This window comes from Phacochoerus africanus, chromosome 9, assembly GCF_016906955.1.
Source record: "Phacochoerus africanus isolate WHEZ1 chromosome 9, ROS_Pafr_v1, whole genome shotgun sequence".
Taxonomy (NCBI): domain Eukaryota; kingdom Metazoa; phylum Chordata; class Mammalia; order Artiodactyla; family Suidae; genus Phacochoerus; species Phacochoerus africanus.
Window position 1 is genome coordinate 85,753,534 of NC_062552.1, and position 20,147 is coordinate 85,773,680.

At 40.7% G+C, this 20,147-nt stretch overlaps 1 long non-coding RNA gene across 3 annotated transcripts in view; it reads left to right on the forward strand.

Annotated features, from left to right (window-relative positions):
• Positions 1–11,040, forward strand: part of LOC125136505 (uncharacterized) — a 58,298-nt gene extending 47,258 nt beyond the window's left edge. The window contains exons 10-11 of one of the 3 annotated variants that reach the window (XR_007137208.1): positions 236–461; positions 9,888–11,040. This is a non-coding gene — a long non-coding RNA (uncharacterized LOC125136505). The remainder of the gene's footprint in view (positions 1–235; positions 462–9,887) is intronic. The other 2 variants (XR_007137211.1, XR_007137213.1) reach the window with 2 other exon arrangements.
• The last annotated feature ends 9,107 nt before the right edge of the window (positions 11,041–20,147 follow it).

Consider the following 20,147-nt stretch of genomic DNA (forward strand, 5'->3'; position numbering starts at 1 on the left):
TCCAGGGGCGTTCCTTGTATCTGGCACTAATCATAGAGTGACTTTTGTGGGATATCCTTTATTCTCACCTCAAGTCCTTTTTTAGTGGTAGAGCAGCATTTGACAGGTTCTAACATTTTCATCTAATAATGCCTGAGCAAGATGACAATTTTTTGTAACCTGATTTTTTCACTTAGTAATAAGTTTTTTCTGTATCATCCTATACTCTCCCTGATTATTATTTTGGTGACTACAGTGACCACAGTGGATGTTGAATATTTATGGGAGGAGTGGACAGTTCTGCTTAAGCTCTAGATTTAAATAAGGACAGCGTTCAAATGCTTCTGCTGACATTTGTTTGCTGTGTGATTTGGGCCAATTATTTAAACACCCTGTGTCTCAGAGTCCTCATTTGTAGGATGAATAGAACAGTGTGATTGATATAAGGAATCCAACATTCCAAGCACACAAGCTGCCACAAGGTAAGGATTCACCTATCGTTATTAATAGTCATAATCATAAGTTCTCTGTTGTTATTTATATAACAGCCCTGTATTTTTCTTTTCTTTTTTTTGCTATTGATATATTTTTTTAATTTCCCCAATGTATTTTTTTCAACTGTACAGCATGGTGACCTAGTTACACACACATGTATACATTCTTTTTTCTCACATTATCATGCTCCATCATAAGTGACTAGACAGAGTTCCCAGTGCCACACAGCAGGATCTCATTGCTAATTTACTCCAAAGACAATAGTCTGCATCTGTTAACCCCAAGCTCCCAATCCATCCCACTCCCTCCCCGTCCCCCTTGGAAACCACAATTCTCTTCTCCAAGTCCATTATTTTCTTTTCTGTGGAAAGGTTCATTTGTGGCCATATATTAGATTCCAGATATAAGTGATATCACATGGTATTTGTCTTTCTCTTTCTGAGTTAGTTCACTCAGTATGAGAGTCTCTAGTTCCATCCATGTTGCTGCAAATGGCATTATTTTGTTCTTTTTTATGGCTGAGTAGTGTTCCATTGTGTATATACACCACATCTTCCTAATCCAATCATCTGTGGATGGACATTTGGGTTGTTTCCATGTCTTGGCTGTTGTGAATAGTGCTGCAATGAACATGCGGGTGCATGTGTCTTTTTTAAGGAAAGTTTTGTCCGGATATATGCCCAGGAGTGGGATTGTTGGGTCATGTGGTAGTTCTACGTATAGTTTTCTAAGGTACCTCCATACTGTTCTCCATAGTGGTTGTACCAGCTTAACAAAGCTGCAGCAGACATATTTACAGCCAAATATTTATGCACAATTATTCTGTGAGAAAAAATGCCTAGAAGTTGCATCATCAGATCAAAGATTGTGGGCATCCAAAAAGTTAAAAAAACTCATTGTCTTTGCTTTCACTGAATCTTCTAAGTTGTCCACATCCTAGCCTTCACCATTTTCTTCTTCTTGTCTACAGTTTCAGAGACAATATGTCTCTTTCTGGTCCAGGATTTGCTCTATGGTCACCTTCCAATAAAATTAAGAGTGTCACATGTGTCACTTGAGTTGGGGTTCTTTCAGGAAGATTTAACTCATTCATTAAATTATTCACTCACGTGCCAGGCACAGATTAATCATATATAGATAGATTAGGTTTATATTTTCAGCACTGACTCTAGTGTTGCTAACCATGGAGTGGGCTTTGGAGCTTTGTAGAATGAGTTCCAGACAGTTCTAAGGAAATCAGATATTGACCAAGGCTTATGATATCTATAAAATCTTTCCTCTTTAGAAAGAGGGACATTTAGAATAGGAACACTTTGATTCTTTTACCTACCTAGAAAGATCTCCCATCTGCACACCCTACCTTGGTTTTCAGGCTCAAGAAATATCAATGTAAAATTAACTGAGATGCCTTTTTTTGTTTGTTTGTTCAGAGCCACACCTGTGGCATATGGAAGTTCCCTGGCTAGGGGTCGAATTGGAGCTGCAGCTGACAGCCTGTGCCATGGCCACAGCAATGCAGGATCTGAGCTGTGTCTGCAACCTGCACCATGACTCATGGCAATGCTGGATCCTTAACTCACTGAGTGAGAACATGGATCAAACCCATATCCTCAATGATGCTAGTTGGGTTTATAACCTGCTGAGCCATGATGGGAATTCCAAGATGCTTTTTTGAGCCACTCACTATGCTGGGCACTGGAAAGACAAAGAAAATCCAACATGTCCCTTATCTTTCTTGGAGAAGTAGGAGTGGAAACAATTATTGGACAAAGTCATTTTTTTCAGAATAGAGAGGTTCTCCCATAAGGAAATCTCTGAGTAAGGTGACCCAAGAGGTCTGCACATAGTTGGTGATTTGGTCCCCAGAGGGTTTTGTTTGGTCTGAAGTTACAGTGTTAAAAAATTTTATTTTTATTTTTATTTTGTCTTTTTGCCATTTCTTGGGTTGCTCCCGCGGCATATGGAGGTTCTCAGACTAGGGGTCGAACCGGAGCTGTAGCTGCTGGCCTATGCCAGAGCCACAGCAACGTGGGATCTGAGCTGTGTCTGTAACCTACACTACAGCTCACAGCAATGCCAGATCCTTAACCCACTGAGCAAGGCCAGGGATTGAACCCGCAACCTCATGGTTCCTAGTCGGATTCGTTAACCACTGAGCCATGACGGGAACTCCCCATAGTGTTAGAAAATTTTAGTTGCCAACAATTTACAAATAGAGATTTCAGGTAAAAATGCAGGTTTCTTACTTTGAAAAAATGGAAGTTTTGGAAATACTGGGCCCTCTTTTTGTCATGGCAACAGTGAGAAGTGGCTGACCCTTTGGCCAGGACATGGATTCTCCTTTTTGCCACAGTCCCCACTATTCCCTACTGTTTACCTTATTCTGCTTTAGTTATCTCTGCCGTCTGTGTGGGCCATGAGTTTATGATCACTGGCCTAGGAAAGGGAGCTCTTATTTTTTCACAGGATATTAGGGAAGACACAGATAGATATGCTAGAGAGAGACCTGCATGGTCAGCAAGAATTTGCTATATAGATAGATGGAAGGTGAAGTATGGCTGGCAGAATAGCATGTGCAAAGGTACAGGGGCTGGAGCCCAGAAAGCCTACTTGGATGATGACAAGCAGACAAGGATGGGAGGAGAGTTCGATATTTGAGGACGAGGATTGAGAGAAAGAATTGGAGAAGCAGGGAAGCACCATCTCCTGAGCAGCCTGGTACCCCAAAATAAGGACATTAGATTTTGTCCTGTAAAAACTGGATTTGAAGATTGATAGGAAAACAGCTAAAAGGGTTACTACATTTCTACCATGAGTGCCCTGACTTCATGGTGGCACCTCTCAAAGCTCGTTATGTGCAGACCTCATTACATCCTGACACCAAACCCATGAGACATGGACTTTGATCATCCTCACCCTATGGATGAAAAAATGCAAGTAGGAGGAGGCTGATTAAATGAATTCCCCAAGGTTACAACCAGAAAATGGCAAAGCAAGACATAGACCCAGGCCTAACTCTAGCACTTGCAACTTAACCCACATCTTCAATGGCATCAATGCTTTGGAACCGCTATCCCAGGAGCAAAAGCAGGGTTGTATTGGCAGTTGGAGGGGAGGCACTGAGAGAGTAGAGCTGTTGGAAGAGCACTGCAGTGGCTAGCAAGAGAGCAGGAGGCCTTTACCGGGGCAACACTGGTACATGCAGGGGAGAGGGTGGGTGTGGGAGACCCAGCAGAGGGTGAGTCAGCGGGATCCTCCTTCATGGAACCTGCCAGCCATAGGAGTTTTCTCTCCCTCTGAATTCTCAGAGCACACTGTGTCCCATCCCAGGGTGTGCTTTGGCCACGTCCCCATAACAACTGTACACATCTTCTCACATCTTATATATTTCAAGTCTCTAAAGGGCAGGAAGAATTATGCTTTATTTGCCTTAATGATTTTTTTTTTTTTGCATTGCTGGGAGCAGGACTTTCAAATTTGTCTTTTCCAGATAATTTCTCCTTATGCAGGCATTTTAGAAGTTCATGGTGAGTGAAACACTTTCTCTTTAAAAATATGAAAATAATTTATTTACACCATCTACTTTTTGAAAAAATATCTGAGGGAAAGGAAGACTGGGAAGTTGTTTAAAAGCAGCAAACCCTTTAAGAGTCAATGTCACATTTATTGCTATAAAATATTTTTCTCTCTCTGTTAGACATCTGGTTCCCATTATATACAGTATTGGGTACTTGAGTTCACCAGCCATTTTGCATACCAAGCAGTGTGCCTGCAAGTCCCCACTGACATCCGCCAGTACGAATGTGCACCATGCAGTTCTTCACATTTACAGAAAATCCTTCTATCACCCACTTCCCTCTTACCAATATGCTGCTGAGGTTATTTTGTTCCTATATACCTTAAAGACCAAACTGCCTACCCCTGAGGAACCAAGAACTTTAAAACAACGGAGTCTTTGCTTCATGTCACTGTATGGTCCAACTGCCTATAATCTAGTACTGAAATCAATGAAACATCGAAATCTTAAGTCTATATTTCCTAATAACATTGACCCAGAAATGAGAAACACAATATGGAATGTTTGCTAATGAGTCATGAATTTCATTATAATTACTTCCACATTCAGGATAGCTCCCTAAAACCATCTAATCTTGACATATCCTGCAACAATCCCATGTGTTGTAAATGATTTTGTTTTATTTCTTAGGTTACCCTTAAGGGCTTATTTTATGGTTCATTTCATTTTCTTAAAGAAAACCACATACATGCGCCCGGGCACACGCACGCACGCGCACGCACCCCACATACCTGCGTCCTAGAGGTTTTTGCCTCAGTCTGTACGTTTTGAAACAAAATAATTACAGAACTAAAAGGAGCCCTCGTCATTTGGTTTGGAAATAAAAATAAACCCAGTTAGGAAGAAAGTTTAAGTACGGTCTGTTTTGGAGTTCTAATTCAGGTCTCCGAGAGTTAAAGTCAGAATGCAGCAATGCCCAGGCAAGTGGCCGTCTGTCCCTGCCCTCTCTGAACTTGAGAATCTCTAACTGAATGGATGGACACAAGTAGCATTTTGTACAGTGATAATGGAAAATTAAATACGACTTTTAAAAACTGCTCACATTATAAAGTGATCTATTAGCATTATACGACTTCAGCACTTAAAGTGACTGATTCTAATTGCACGATTTGGCCCATGGCAAGCATTAAAGAGCTGCAGAATCTTGCGGGTATTTTATCTCTTTGGGGATATTTTAAAGTGAATTTTCTTTGGAATAAAGCTTTGTTCCTGCCACACAAAAGATTGTGGTGGAAGAAAATCTCTCAGTTCTAATAGAACCAGAGATAATTATAGTTTCTTCCTCTTTGATTCATGAATCAATAAGGCAAATATTAAAAACATTCTTGCATTTTCCCTCCCTTTTCTTTATGGAGTAAAACTCTGTCTTTATAGCTTGGGGCTGTTATCCCAAAGAGGTAAAGATGGTTGCTTCTGTGTGTAATGAGCTTTTCTAGCCATCAGAGAGGTGTTTTTTCTCTGCACCTGGTTATCGTACCATGGCCTTCTGAATCTTTTCTGGGCAAGCCCATGGGTTGCTCAGATGACATCATAGTGCCATACCTGGGGCTGCACTTGATTTTAACAGGTTATCACAAACCTATAGGGATGTCTAAGCTGGTGCTCTTCATAGATGAAAACCCTATTAAAGGATTTTCAGTTTTCAGAAAAAAAAAAGAATACAGGGGAATGTCATTCATTTTTTAATTTCACTTTATGTTTATGACATCGACAGGCTTTTTCGTGACTTTCATCATTATGGACTCCAGGAAGCTTATTAATCAAATAGTATTGGAAATCACAGCTCTTTATGCTGAGGAAGTTCTTGTGGAACTTCCAGTTCAAGCAGTTTAAGATAAACTGCAATTTTACCTTAATCTATGTACATATGGATTTCTGACTGGTGGTTCTCAGATCTCCCAATAGTAGAAAAATTGCCTGCTATGCTTCAGATTTGAAGTTATGACCGCCATTGTTATCCTGTCACTGACAGTGGGCTCTTGAACATGTAATTTGAAAACTGCAGGAACACTGTTGGAGTGTACACACTAACGATATTTACTTAAAACATCTTTTTTCTAAAACTGACATTTTTTGAAAAGGACAGTGCTAAAGAGAAGGAAGTTTAAAGGCACTCTGTCTTCCTGTGAGTTTTTCAATAACAGTTCCCTCTAGCCTGTAATTGCTCTCTATCTTCCAAAACCTAGGATCCGCAGAATAGACAGAGATACTTATTACTGACTTGAATTAGGATAAAAGGAAAATAGAAGACCATAGCCATCAGCATTTTGTTTATGAAAATATCATTTTGAGGATATGTTTGAATCAGGCAAAAGTAATGCACCTCATTCCTCTCCCAGAATATTTTAAGAGCCAATGAGGCTGGAGTTCCCATCGTGGCTCAGTGGTTAACGAATCCGACTAGGAACCATGAAGTTGTGGGTTCAATCCCTGGCCTTGCTCAGTGGGTTAAGGATCTGGTGTTGCTGTGAGCTGTGGTGTAGGTTGCAGACACGGCTCAGATCCCACATTGCTGTGGCTGTGGTGTAGGCCAGTGGATACAGCTCTGATTCGACCCCTAGCCTTAAAACCTCCATATGACTCAGGAGTGGCCCAAGAAATGGCAAAAAAGACAAAAAAAAAAAGAACCAATGTGGCTGGACCAAAGGAACAGTGTCCAGAAGTAGGGCATTATCTTTTTCATACGCCAATGTGGTGTGTGCAGCATCATTTAACCATTACATTTTTCTCAGCTATTCCAGAAATACATATGAAAATTACAAGTATAAAGGCAAAAATATATAAAGATGGATAAAAGCAAAATAATTAAAATGTGTTTTTTCAGCCATTATAGTATTATTTTAAAACTGTTTTAAACTCACAAGAAGTTGTAAAAAGACTTCAGAGACATCCCCTGCTCAATTTTTCCAAAGATAACATCTTATGTTACCACAGTACCTTGTCAACATTAGGAAACGGATTCAATATTCTTAACTCAAGTACAGAAACTTATTTGGACTTCAGCAGCTTTTACATATATTTTTTGGATGTGTATTAAAATATAGAAATTCATTAACTGCCGGTGTTAAGGGAACATCTTTCATCCATGAATACTTATTGTGTAAGGTTCTCAGATGATGTGGTTTTATACATCCTATGGCTGACAAAAGAGAAGGTGGGGGAGTTCCCATCGTGGCGCAGTGGAAACGAATCTGACTAGTGTCCATGAGGATGCAGGTTCGATCCCTGTCCTCCAACAGTAGGTTAAGGGTCTGACATTGCTGTGAACTGTGAACCTTGCAGACGGGGCTCGGATCTGGATTGCTGTGGCATTGGCATAGGCCAATGGCTGCAGCTCTGATTTGACCCCTAGCTTGGGAACCTCCATGTGCCATGGGTGCGGCACTAAAAAGACAATAAAAAAAAAAGACAGAGAGAGCGAGAGAAGGTGGAGTTGTTTACATCAATGAAGATTTTTTGTTGGCTTTTTAGGGCCACACCTGCAGCATATGGAGGTTCCCAGGCTAGGGGTCCAATCGGAGTTATAGCTGCCGGCCACAGCCACAGCAATGCGGGATCCGAGCCATGACTGTTGACCTACACCACAGCTCATGGTAACACCGAATCCTTAACTCACTGAGCAAGGCCAGGGATCGAACCCGCAATCTCATGGTTCCTAGTTGGATTCGTTTCTGCTGCACTGTGATGGGAACCTTTTTTTTTTTTTGCCTTGAAGATCCTTTATATGAATTGCTTTGTCCCTACCTTAATAACTGAACAATTAATCCTATATCAAGTGCCAACTGAAGATACAAAGATGATGCTATTGCTGTCAAAGAACTCGCAGAGGGAAATTGAAATAAAAATCAACTATGACAACACGGTGCTGTAGACCAGAGCACAAATGAAACAAACCAACATTACTATGTACCTCCAAGTGTCCAGCACTGCACCAGGCATTAGTGATTAAGTGATGACTAAGATACATGCTCTCCTGCTCTATGGATCTTATTGCTGCATGGAGGAGACAGGCCCTTAAGAAACACTGACAGCAAAGTGCTCTAACAAGGGGGTTCAGAGCAGATAAGTCCTGACCAGGACAAAGGGTGCAGGACAGTGACTCAGGAGCACGTCATGTACCCACAGTGAGTATTCCAAGATGTTGAGAGTGACTGCTTATGGGATCTTTGGAGCAGCTCCTATTCTATTTCATTCAGAGTCTGGGTAGCATCTCTAGCTCTGCTGCAGCATTTAAAGATAGCTTGCTCCACAAGAGCAGTCATTGTTGCTTAGAACTGACCCAAAAAGTCAGTCTTTGATATCACACCTCATAAGCCAGATCTTCCCACCAGCACTAGTGGGTCTGATGTGAGGCTCACACAGGATATAGGCTGGAGAGGGCTTTGTTTTCTAGCAGTAAAGGGGAAGTGGCTCCTTAGAGCATGGTTTGTAGCCTGAGCTAGAAAACAAAACCATTTTATGTTTCTTTCTTTACAAATTGAGGCGCGTATCCAAACTGTGATGACGCTGTCACCAGTCACCAGCCTATTACAAATATGATCAGGGGTGCCAGCTGCTTAGAAACTCTCAATTGCTTTGCATTAGCTTTAAGGTAGCATCCAAAATTCTTATTATGGTCTCAGGAGTTCCTGTCGTGGCTCAGTGGTTAACGAATCCGACTAGGAACCATGAGGTTGTGGGTTCAATCCCTGGCCTTGCTTAGTGGGTTAAGGATCTGACATTGCCGTGAACTGTGGTGTAGGTCGCAGATGCGGCTCGGATCCCGAGTTGCTGTAGCTGTGGTGTAGGCTGGCAGCTACAGCTCCGACTGGACCCCTAGCCTGGGAACCTCCGTATGCCGTGGGAGCGGCCCAAGAAGTGGCAAAAAGACAAAAACAACAACAACAAATCCAAACCAAAATTCTTACTATGGTCTGGGGGGCCCTACATGATCTGGTGCTACATCCCATATCTTCAGCCTCATCACCTTGCACGTTACTTCCAGACCTATTGGGCCTGTCTTTGGCCTGTTCAGTGATCCTTTAACTTGCTAATTTACATTATACTCTTGGGCCTTTGCTCATTCTGCTTCTAGAAATGCTTTCCTTCACTTCTCTGTAACTTCATTTATAACCTCATTCTTCGGGCTTCTATGGTAAGACATATTGAAGCACTTGTCTGTATCAAGATCCCACTATGAGTCCCATTTTATTCCTACTTATACTTCCTGCATGTATTGTAGTTATGCTATCTTCTCTTCAATGGAATGATTATTTATTTGTTTTCACCTCTAAATTGTCAGTTCCATAAGGGTAGGATGACGTCTATTTTGTGACTCTATCTTCAAGGCTCAATAAGTATTTATTTAATGGATTATTTTATTTTATTTCACTTTATTGCTTTTTAGGGCTGCACCTGTGGCATATGGAATTTCTCTGGCTAGGGGACGAATCAGACCTGTAGCTGCTGGCCTAAGCCACAGCCACAGCAACATGGGATCTGAGCTGCGTCTGTGACCTAAGCCACAGCTCATGGCAACACCGGATCCTTAACCCACTGAGGGAGGCCAGAGATCAAACCTGAATCCTCATGGATACTAGTTGGGTTTGTTACTGCTGAGCCACAATGGGAACTTCCTTCATGAATTATTGAATAAAGAATGAATGACTAAATGAAATAATGACACTTTCCCTCATTTCTCCTATAAGTTCAGATAATGTCAGACTGGAACACTTTTGGGAGCATTTGTTTTGGGCTAATTTCTGGTGCTTTCTCTTTTGTACAGTTCAGGCAGGAATTGTTTTTCATAGGAAATCATGGCTGACGTGATTCTGTCTCTGATTTTTGCCTACTGCAGGGGCTTCTGCTTTGGATATTTTATCTGATATAGTTGTCATTTCAAGGCCACTTCTACAAGTGGTAAACCCTGGGTCAGCTGCCTGTTCCTCATTAAAGTGGTGGCCATTCCTTTTCCAAGAACAGACCAGAACGGCTTTGCTAATCTGAGAGCTCTGAGTATGGGGGCATCTTGTATGTGGGGATCTTGAGAGTGGAAGGCACTTCAACAGGTAAGTCCAGCACATCCTTGAAAGAGTTTATATTGCTGGATTCTGGCTCCAAATCCTGTCTTCACTGGTTTCAAGATGGGAGAGGCCATTACTTGGATGAAGGAGATTCATTTGTGGAGATCAAATCAAAGAGGTATTTGGAACAGGGGTAGAGATAGAAGTCAGGGACCATTTCCAAAGAGAAGTGATCTTTGTGCTGATTCTAGATCGATGGTTGAGTTAGCTCCATGGGAATGTGTGACAAGGGGTAAGGGTGGGGCAGAGGGCATGTGCAAAGGTCTTGGAGAGATGTTTGGTGAAAAGCTGAGCCAAATCTCTAGAAAATTTAGATAGAGACCCTTAAAAAGGTTGGTCCTCGCCCTTATCTCAGATTTGAATTAGCTAGGTTACTGCTTCAATTTTGTGGCTGATATTTTCCCAGTTTGATCTATAACCAAACATAGATTATTTGTCTTAAATTTAGGTAGGGAAATAACAATGCCATGTGAATTATATTCCTTTCTTAGTAGCTGTTTATCAAGGGGTATGTGTGTGTGTGTTTACACTCATTTTTTTTGGTCTTGCCCAGGCATAAATAAAGATTGCTGGGCTTGTTTATGGTAAGAGCTATGAGATTCCAGATTGCTGCTAATGGTGACTTTGTAGCTAGCGAAGAGGAGCAGGACCTGCAAGAAGGAGCTCAAATTTTGAAGTTCATGGCCTGGGGACAAGGATCAACTTTGCATTTACTGACTTATGACTTTAGACAAGTGACTTAACCTCTCTAAGCCTCAATTACCCCCCCCCCCTTGGGGTTATAATAAAATTATTTGCCTCATTTATCTCATAGGATTATTTGTATGATGTAGTTTATATGAAAGAACTGCAAAAATTATGAAGCTCTTGGTAAATATGAGTCATTATGGTTATAGAATAAATATACCCTTAAAAAAATGTGACAGGATTCCTGTTGTGGCTTAGCAATAACAAAGCTGACTAGTATCCATGAGGATGTGGGTTTGATCCCTGGTCTCGCTCACTGGGTTGGGTATCTGGCATTGCTGTGAGCTGTGATGTAGGTCACAGATGGGGCTCGGATCTGGCTTGCTGTGGCTGTGGCTGTGGCCAGCAGCTGCAGCTCCAATTGGACCCCTAGCTGGGGAACTTCCATATGCCTCAGGTGCGGCCCTAAAAAGCAAAAAAAAAAAAAAAAAGAAAAAAGGGACAAGTTTCAGCAAGTAAGTGCTGTACGTGCGGAGGAGATCTTCCCATGCTCCGAGTCACTTAAAAGTTTACATTAGTATATTTCCAATACGGCAGCAATGCGGCCAGTAGACAGTCAGACGTTTTGAAGAGAAATGAAAATGAAAGTTTATTATGTTGCAGGTCTATGATTTACACAACAGTTCAATGTTGTAAAAATTAAGGAGAAAATGAGCCCCCACATAATGACTGGTAAGAACTTTTGATTTTTAGCAAGAAAGGTATCAAGTGAATTTTTCTGAAATATTTCTGAGTGGCTCATTTTGTGTTATTGTTGGAAATTATATAACATTAGAAACGCTTTCCAGGATATAGTAATAAACTTTCCCTCAAGGTTTTTATTTAACCAGGAACTTGGAGGAAGTGCAAACACATTTTGTGTAACAGTAGACTATCTCGGACATTTGTTTTAAAATATGACAAAACTAAACATGCAGATCCAAGTCAGTATTAAAAAATTGAGTGAGATCTTTTGCTATAAAAGTAATTTTCTAAAAAAGCAAAGAGGGTTCACATTAAAGAGGAGAGGGTTGGAATTATTTAAACTACAGAAGTCTAGGAAGTGTTCAGTGGGTAACACAACCTAGGTTACTGATGAGAGAGGCAAGGAATTGAAATGCGGAATTGAAAAAGTAATCAACATCTTGTTAAGTAACCCACCATTAACCATTTTAGACTAAGGTTTATTTTTATTTTTATTTTTTTCCCCGCTTTATTTTGTTTTCTTCTTCTTTTCTGTCTTGCCAGTTGGGACACTTGGGTGAGGATGCAGGTTCAATCCCTAGCCTTCCTCAGTGGGTCGGGAATCTGGCAAGCCGTGAGCTATGGTGTAGGCAGCAAACGCAGCTTGGATTCTGTTGCTGTGGCTGTGGTGTAGGCTGGCAGCTGTAGCTCCAATTTGATCCCTGGCCTGGGAACTTCCATATGCCGTGGGTGCAGCCCTAAAAAGCAAGAAAAAAATTTTCATATGAAGAACACAAACACCTTTGGAAATGCAGCAACTATAGGTGATTGCGTTCACTGGCTTGTTGGTCAAAACCTGTGTAAGCTGATGCACATAGGAAGCCGAAGAATGTTTTCTTTCTTTCCTTTTGTTTCTTTTTATGGCCACACCTGCGGCATGTGGAAATTACCGGGCTAAGGGTCAAATGGAGCAATGCTGGATCCTTAATCCACAGACAGAGGCTAGGGATGAAACCCGCATCCTCACAGACCCTATGTCAGGTCCTTAACTTGCTGAGCCACAGTGGGAACCCATGAAGAATGTTTTCTTGACAACAGATGATTTCAAAGTTTTGGATCTTGAAATGACAAGACTTTTTTGGTGGGGAGATGGCTGCCATCCACTTAAAGATGGCTCTGTCATACCCCTGTAGGGTTAGCTTTAACCACCCAAGAAGAGAGACAGTTGGTGGTCCAAAATGAATCAGGGGAGGTGAAGCACACATTATGGTCTTACTGGCACAAAGTCACCACAAGACACTTAGCCAAAGTGCCCTGGGGTCTTCCTTGATTCTCAGTGTTGCCATGTGTGTGTACCTTGTCACCATATCCACCCCAGAGCCGCCCAGCAGCTGAATGGCTCTTGAATGTCAGAATCCTGCTCTCACCACCACTTGGAAAATTTCTTTTTCTCCTCTTGAGTGGAGAGTCCTTTCCACGGGGGTTAACCTGCAGCTAGGGGTTGCTTACCTCAAGCCTCAGAATGCACACACTGCATCTTTAAGAAATAGTTTACTTGTGAATCAGTAAACGTACCAGACAAAGCAGCCATTACTTATGCATTCCTGCATACCCGGCAAGGTGAAAATAATAGAATAAACATCATATACTTCATTATGATATCGGTTTACACTTCCAGGGTACACAAAAAGAGGCCATTTCATCAAGCTAATTGCCTGAAAGTAAAAGAGAGAGAACTTTAGCTATTAGTCTATTATGGGGCTTTTTTCTTAATCACAAATAGGGGCCGTGTGTCCCTGGGGGGATGTGTATTCTAATTTACAATTGAACTACAGATCAGAGCAATCAATCTTGGGCAGCACTTTTACAGTGTAATTGCTGCAACATAACAAATAAAAAAAAAAAAAAAAAAGGGAAGAAGAAGAAGGCCCGAGCTTCAGCCTGAGGTGGAGATATTTCCAGGCACTAGTTCAGGGTGGGAGGGAGAGAAGAAACGCCATAGACATGAATATGCAATGAGGGCTCATTAGCGGCCTAGTGTTGCCATGACGAATGGCATTATCCCCGGCCTGGTGCTGCCTAAACATGAATTTTATAACGACCCATTTATCATGACTTGTCATGGGCTTCGTACTGTACTTTCTTCCAGCTCACACACCTTTCCTTATTCTGGCGGCGGAAATCTTCCCTTTTATTATTATTGTCTCCTTTTGTATTGATTTTTGGCTCTTCGCAGCAAGTGCTCACACATGGCCCCATGCTGATGAGTGATTTGTGACTTCAAAGTTTGAGGCACTAAAACCTGAGGACATCTCCCATTGCCTCTGTGGTCACATCATTGAGAAAAAAGTCAGACAAAACTTTTACAGAAATTTCTCAATGTGTGAGCATTTTTTCTTTCTTTTTACTGTAACAACACTGCAGATTTTTAAAAACTTAAAATTAACCAAGATGTCTGCCTTTCGTTTATTTTATGCCTTTTTTTGTACTTCAAGGATGTTTCTGTGTCTTAAAAGTAGAGCTCAAAATTTTGAGGGTTTTTTCACCAAAATCTTAAGAGCCATGGCAAAAAAAGTGTTAGATTAAAATGCTTGAAAGAGTTGTAGTGCTTAGCATTTTACAAGCTGATTTCTCATTTAGAAACCCTCTTCTGTTGCAGGGAAGAAAGTTGGCTTGTTCTTTGATGACAGTTTCTTATGACTCACATTTTGCTAATAGCAAAAAACCATGAAAACCCTCTCCCTTGATAGAAGCCACGAGATTTGTTTGAATATTTAGTGGCCACGAAATTGATATATGCAAACGTTTGAGTCTTGACCCCATTGGCCAGGAGGGTGGGTGAGTCCATCAGAGTTAAGTGCCTCAGTGGGTCAGGAATATGGTTCTAGACTGGCAGAAGTGACCTACTGTAATAGAGACCCAATCAATGGGATCTATGATTAATTGATTTAGTTGCCAAAGAGAGTATTCTTAAAAGTATTTCTCCATTCAGCTGGATGAAATGCAGGAAGGGCATAGGAGCAGAGGCGGGTAGAATCTGGTTCTTGTCTTGCACACCCAGGAATTATAGTTATCCTTGCAGCCATGTGTAAACAGCAAATAGTTGGCCAGATCTTTCTGAGTGTGGCTGTCTCTGTTGTGCCACTGCAGTCCTTATTAACAGTACCAGTACTTTCACACAGGAACACTTAAACATTAATAATACATGAAAATAATTGTCAAATATTTTATAATTAATAAATTTGTATTGGCAAAACACTTTTTGCTTCCAAATCATTAGATCCTCAGGTTAACTGGGGGCAGGGTATTTATTCCCATTTTAAAGACGCGAAAATGGAGGCTCAGAGCTTAAGGTCACACAGTACCTGGACATGTGGAAGCTCAACATCGAGTCTTTCAATTCCTAAGGCAGTGCTTCTACATACTCAAAGTCACCACAGCATAAATTGTTCCTAGAATGTCTAGTCATTTCATTCCAGACTTAGTAATTGGGAAAGGAACCCACTGGAAAGATGGGCATCATGTGTACTTGAGAGCCTGTGATTCCCCTAAACTACCTGTTAGAACTGGAACTACCACATGCATGTCAATTAAAATTAAACTGCCCTTCCAACCATTTAAGTTGAATTATCTTTCGTCATTTAAAAAAGCAGATAGGAAGTGTTTTTCAACAGAAAAACTTGGGCATCATTCTGGCCGTTCTTGTGTTGTAAGTCTGCTGGGCATTATATTTTTTTTTGCTTCTAAAGAAAATATCCTTGTGTTTTCCCCCATGAATGAATTTAGCAGGATTTTTAGAAATAATTTGGTGAAGGATGGATTTAAACATTGGCAAATGATATTAAAGAGTACTGTGATTATGACTGAACAGATTAAGACTGTGTCTTTGTGACACCAAACATCTGGATGAAAATGGAAAAAAAAATAGTAAAAAATCTTGATGTTTTGTTTACTTGACACCATACATCTGGATCTTTAAAAACATCTGGGCTTTTGACTCTTTCTCTTCCAGGTTTTATCTGGGTGTTTGGCATCATGTATAGAAAGGTGAAAGCAAAATATTGTTATTACTGAGTTTGATAAAATTATTGTATTTAATTAATCTGCAAATATTAACGAATGATTCTGTATAACATAACATAACATTTAATGAGTAAAATTTTCCATCAGGCAAATAATACAGAAAGGAAGATATAATTAGGTGATTTAAGAATAAAACTTGGCTGCAGGCATATTTAAATCTTGGTCAGAGTTTACCGACAGTAATTTCCTTAGGCAAAAATCTTTTGAGCTCTTCAGACAACAGTTTTCTCTCCTGGGGAGTAGTTTCCATGTGTTATGAGGAGGTGTTAATTTACGATGTGTTTTGACAATAGTAAAATTTCATAAACATTTAGTAACATATGAGATACATCTAGTAATAGACGCTTGCTTTGCCAACTGAATTATCCGGCCTGATAAAATCAGTGTAAACCCACTCTCTACACAGCCTTCTGACATGCCCGAGGCTGAGCCCCAAAGAGGAATCAACTGAAATGGACATCAAAGACTTCATTGCAATGAAAAGCACCTTATGTGACTGACATTTTTTTGTGATCTCATCTAAAAAAAGTTATCATAATTATTGAACATTTCCTCTGTAGCGTATTCTCAATCCAATCAGTTATAATGAAAATAGTCTGCTTGCTTTTTAGATGCTCAAGTTTTCGAAATGATTAGTGCTTCCTTGAGATATCCCATTAATTGGACGCACAACCCAGATGAAAAGCCTGAAACCCAAGAGTATATAAAAAAACATAAGGTTGTTGCAATTTAAGTGCCTTCAAAAGATCTAATTTGATTTTTAAAAGCAATTCTGCAGATGTGAAAATTAAAGGCAGGCAGAAACAAGATATGGTTTAATGAATGTGTAGGTTAAGAAACATTTAGAGGTTTCAGTAGCCTTCCTCTGAATTTTTTCTTGTTTTAATTTAGCTGTTAGGTTGGAAAGATTGGTCCCACAACACAAATAGAAATTGCTGAATTTTATGGGTCGCTATTTCCTTACCAAATTGCCCCATTTTTTCTCGCCCAACTTAATTCTGAAGCAACTTGATATTTCTGTGTGCAGACGGTTCAACCCCAGTACCTGTCAGTCAGATTGCAAATTCTAATAAAGGGTCTCTCCCCTTGGTTGTCTTAGCTGTTTCATCCGTAAGCCCGTTCCCCTCTCACCAGGAGCAAATTGCGTACTTACTCTCGCTTAAGGAAAGAAAGAATGAAAGAAATTAAAATAAAAAAAATGGCAAAAAACCCAAAAACCCTTCTACTGGCTTTAATGACATCTTCAGTCATTAATGAGTTAATAAAAATCTCCAAGTCATCTGGGGCTAGATAAGGAGGAAGAAAGAAAAGTATTATACTGTAATGACAGGCTCCCTGGCTGCCCTCTGAGATGTCATGGGTCAGTCATGTTAAGAATGTGTGCATCCAATCATCTGCTGATTTTTATCAGCAAGCCCTCCAGCAGGAACTGACAAGGGCCAGTTTGGGAGTCACAATGAATAAACAATGACTTTTTGGATTGTTGGGGGGCTGTGTAATAGAGTGAGGGGGTTATATATACTAAAACATGATGACATTAGCAATCAATATACCAATTACCAGACAAGTTATTGGATGGGGCATTTACGGGTCTTCGGCCCGCTTGCACTTTGAAGATGCCTGGAGCAGGGAGGCTCCCTAGGCGCAGAGACAGGTGGGGGTCCAGGACCCGAGGCCCTGATCTAAAAGGCAAACCCTGCTTCTCCAGCTGAGGTAGTCCAGACCTGCATGTTTTAAAGGGATTGCCGTGTTTATTAAAAATACAAATGCCCAAGTCTCCTTCCTAGAGATGTCATCTCAGGAGTCTGGGGTGACAGGGGCACCAAGTAACTTTGATTAGGCAAGTGCTGGAGCTGCCCTACAGCTCTCATTCCCCACATGTGGTCCCAGGGCAGGAGCATCACCATCACCAGGGCACAATGCAAATTCTTAGGCCCCTCCTCAGAGACCCACTGAAACAGAAACTCTGAGGTACACAGCCCAAGATCTGATTTTTTTTTTTTTTTAACACAGCCTCTGGGTGGGTCTGACACTCCCAATAGTTTGAGAACCAAGATATAATACAAAGAGGCTGGCCAAGGGGTTGTCACCCAGCACTGTCAACCACCTCCTCTCTGGTGCCTCCTGGGTAATTTTCTACTCAAACTAGTTAAGGGGCTGAAGTGTGCAAATGATTTACTTAAGAAAAATTAAAGGAAGGTAGATGCAAGCTTATCTCCCTAATCAAGTCACTCTCATTCACTCACACGCACCACTAGGTTTTCTTGAATGATGTTGATGTGTGAGTGATTTTGATTTTAGAAAGGGGAAGTTAAACATGGCTTTTGTCTTGTTATTTGAAATAGAAAGTGAAAGTAGGTTTGTAAATAATCTTAGACAAAAAGGAATCTGTAAGGAAAATCAAGGTATCTGAAGCATTTATTTACTAATAACTACAGTGAATATTCATCTGGGCATTCAATGCTCACAGGCTCTTGTGCCTGATTGCTGAGATTCTTAAAACAAATCAAAACAAAATATATGTGTGTATACACACACACACACACACACACACACACAGAGCCATTGAATATGCAACTGTCCCAATTAGGAGAGGAAAATGTGCATGGCTTAAGGCTGGTATATCCCAAGGAGGAGGCCGTTTTGCAGTGAGATTAGAGATTCCTCTTATTTTGGCCAAGGGTCTTACTGAAGGAGCAGCTGAGAGCTTTGCTAAATTTTCAAAAGAGGTGCATTGGTCTGCCAGATGTGCAGTAGGTTTAAATCAGTGTTTCCCTGAGTATGTCGCAAAGAACAATTCCAAGTTTCTAAGCACTAATACAAAAAAAAAAAAAAAAGTCTGAGGTGAAGTGAGAAACTCTAGGTAAACTGAATTAGATAGGATCATTTGCAGCACAGTGGCCTCTAACACATTCCTATGCACTGCGATTCTCCAGAAGAGCGTTGCCTCATGGATTTGATCAGCAAAACCCTTTCAGAAGGGATAATCTTGTGGAATTAGTGTTCTAGCCAGTAAACTTTAGGAACCACGCATTCACATCTTCTAAGATGGCAAACACCTGTGGGTAGAAGCTAGTTATTCTATGTGTTGTATAATAAGGAATCTCTTTCTTTGTTATAATTTATTAAATGCTCTGTGTCTGGCATCAACATTAATTATGTAGTGGCTCGAAGCCAACAAGAAGGTTCATGTAGTCATCACCGAAGAGTTAAGTAAGTTGTCCAGCTGTTGATGGTCTGGTTAAATCATCCCTGAATAGCTGGCATATCTCCCAGAACAGGTATTCATTAAAAAAAAAAAAAAAAAAAAAAAAAAGGGAAACCTGGATTTTACTACTGAGATTACATTGTGTTTTCACAAATGAGAGATAATTCCATTGCAACCCCTTGCTTGTACCCAGAAACCGCATTCAAAAGCAGATGTGTACCTAGGCTGATGTTGGAAAGTCTATCTGCCTTTCCCGATCCCCTCGTCTCCCCTCCCACTGACAGCATTTTCCTGATTGTTTCCACTCTCCTGGGGTCCAGATGGTGGTGGCTGTGGCAGCACCTCGGCTCCTAAGCTGGCTATTCCTGAAGGTGATAGGAGGTTGGGGATATGTATTGCAAAGGTCAGACCAGTAGGGATCTTAAGCACATCCTTGGTTATAAACGTCTCCTCTTGAAGCTCTTGCCAGAGCTGTGCGTTAATGCCAAATGTTAATTCTTGCTGGGGACATGATGTCTTATAAATGTTATGAAAGAATATCATTTTTCTTGTAGAAGTGAAGGTACTTTTAGGGCCATGTTAAGAAAAGGATTCGTTTCCCAAGTAACATCTGTAGGTCACGTGCTTGCCTATAAATTGCTTCCTTGCTCAAATTCCCCCATCTCCCGCCATTGTTAACCAAGAGTTGGAAGGAATTCTCACCTGGAAGAAAGAATAGAACTTAACTTTGAAAGATGCATAAAGATTAAAAACAAACAAACAAAAACCCTAAACATAAAACAATCCCACCCCCCGTGCTAATATTTGTCTTTTCTCCGTAGTCCTACAAGTCTATGCAAGACTCAGAGCTCATTCAGATGTGTCTCTGAACTAAAAATAATAGAGCAGATTCAACTTGGGGAGGACTTAAAGTCCTCTTTCTCATCTCTTTTGTGAGTACATCCTTGTTGACGTCACATGTGCTTCCCAGCTTTGGAGTTATAAGGTGTTGGTGGGAGGGGATTCACTCTCCCTCTTCGTAAGAAAGAGCAGAAGTTCAGCAGAGTTAACTGAGGTCTACCCGCCACCACTCGTCTGGTTTGTTATGGAGTTTAATATCTCTCCCCTTTCTATTCTTTGAAATGTTTTGAATTAAAATAGCTTACTCAAGGTCACTGAAGGCATATGGTCCTGCTCAAAACTTTAAACAAAACATTAGTTTTTACAACCTTTTGTAATTTGGTCTTGTATACAACATGGTTATATGCGGAGTTTCTGTAATCTTTTCAGTGGGTGACAGAAATATGAGAAGCAAATTTATAAGCCATTTAGTGAAGCATTTAATCAATTTCAT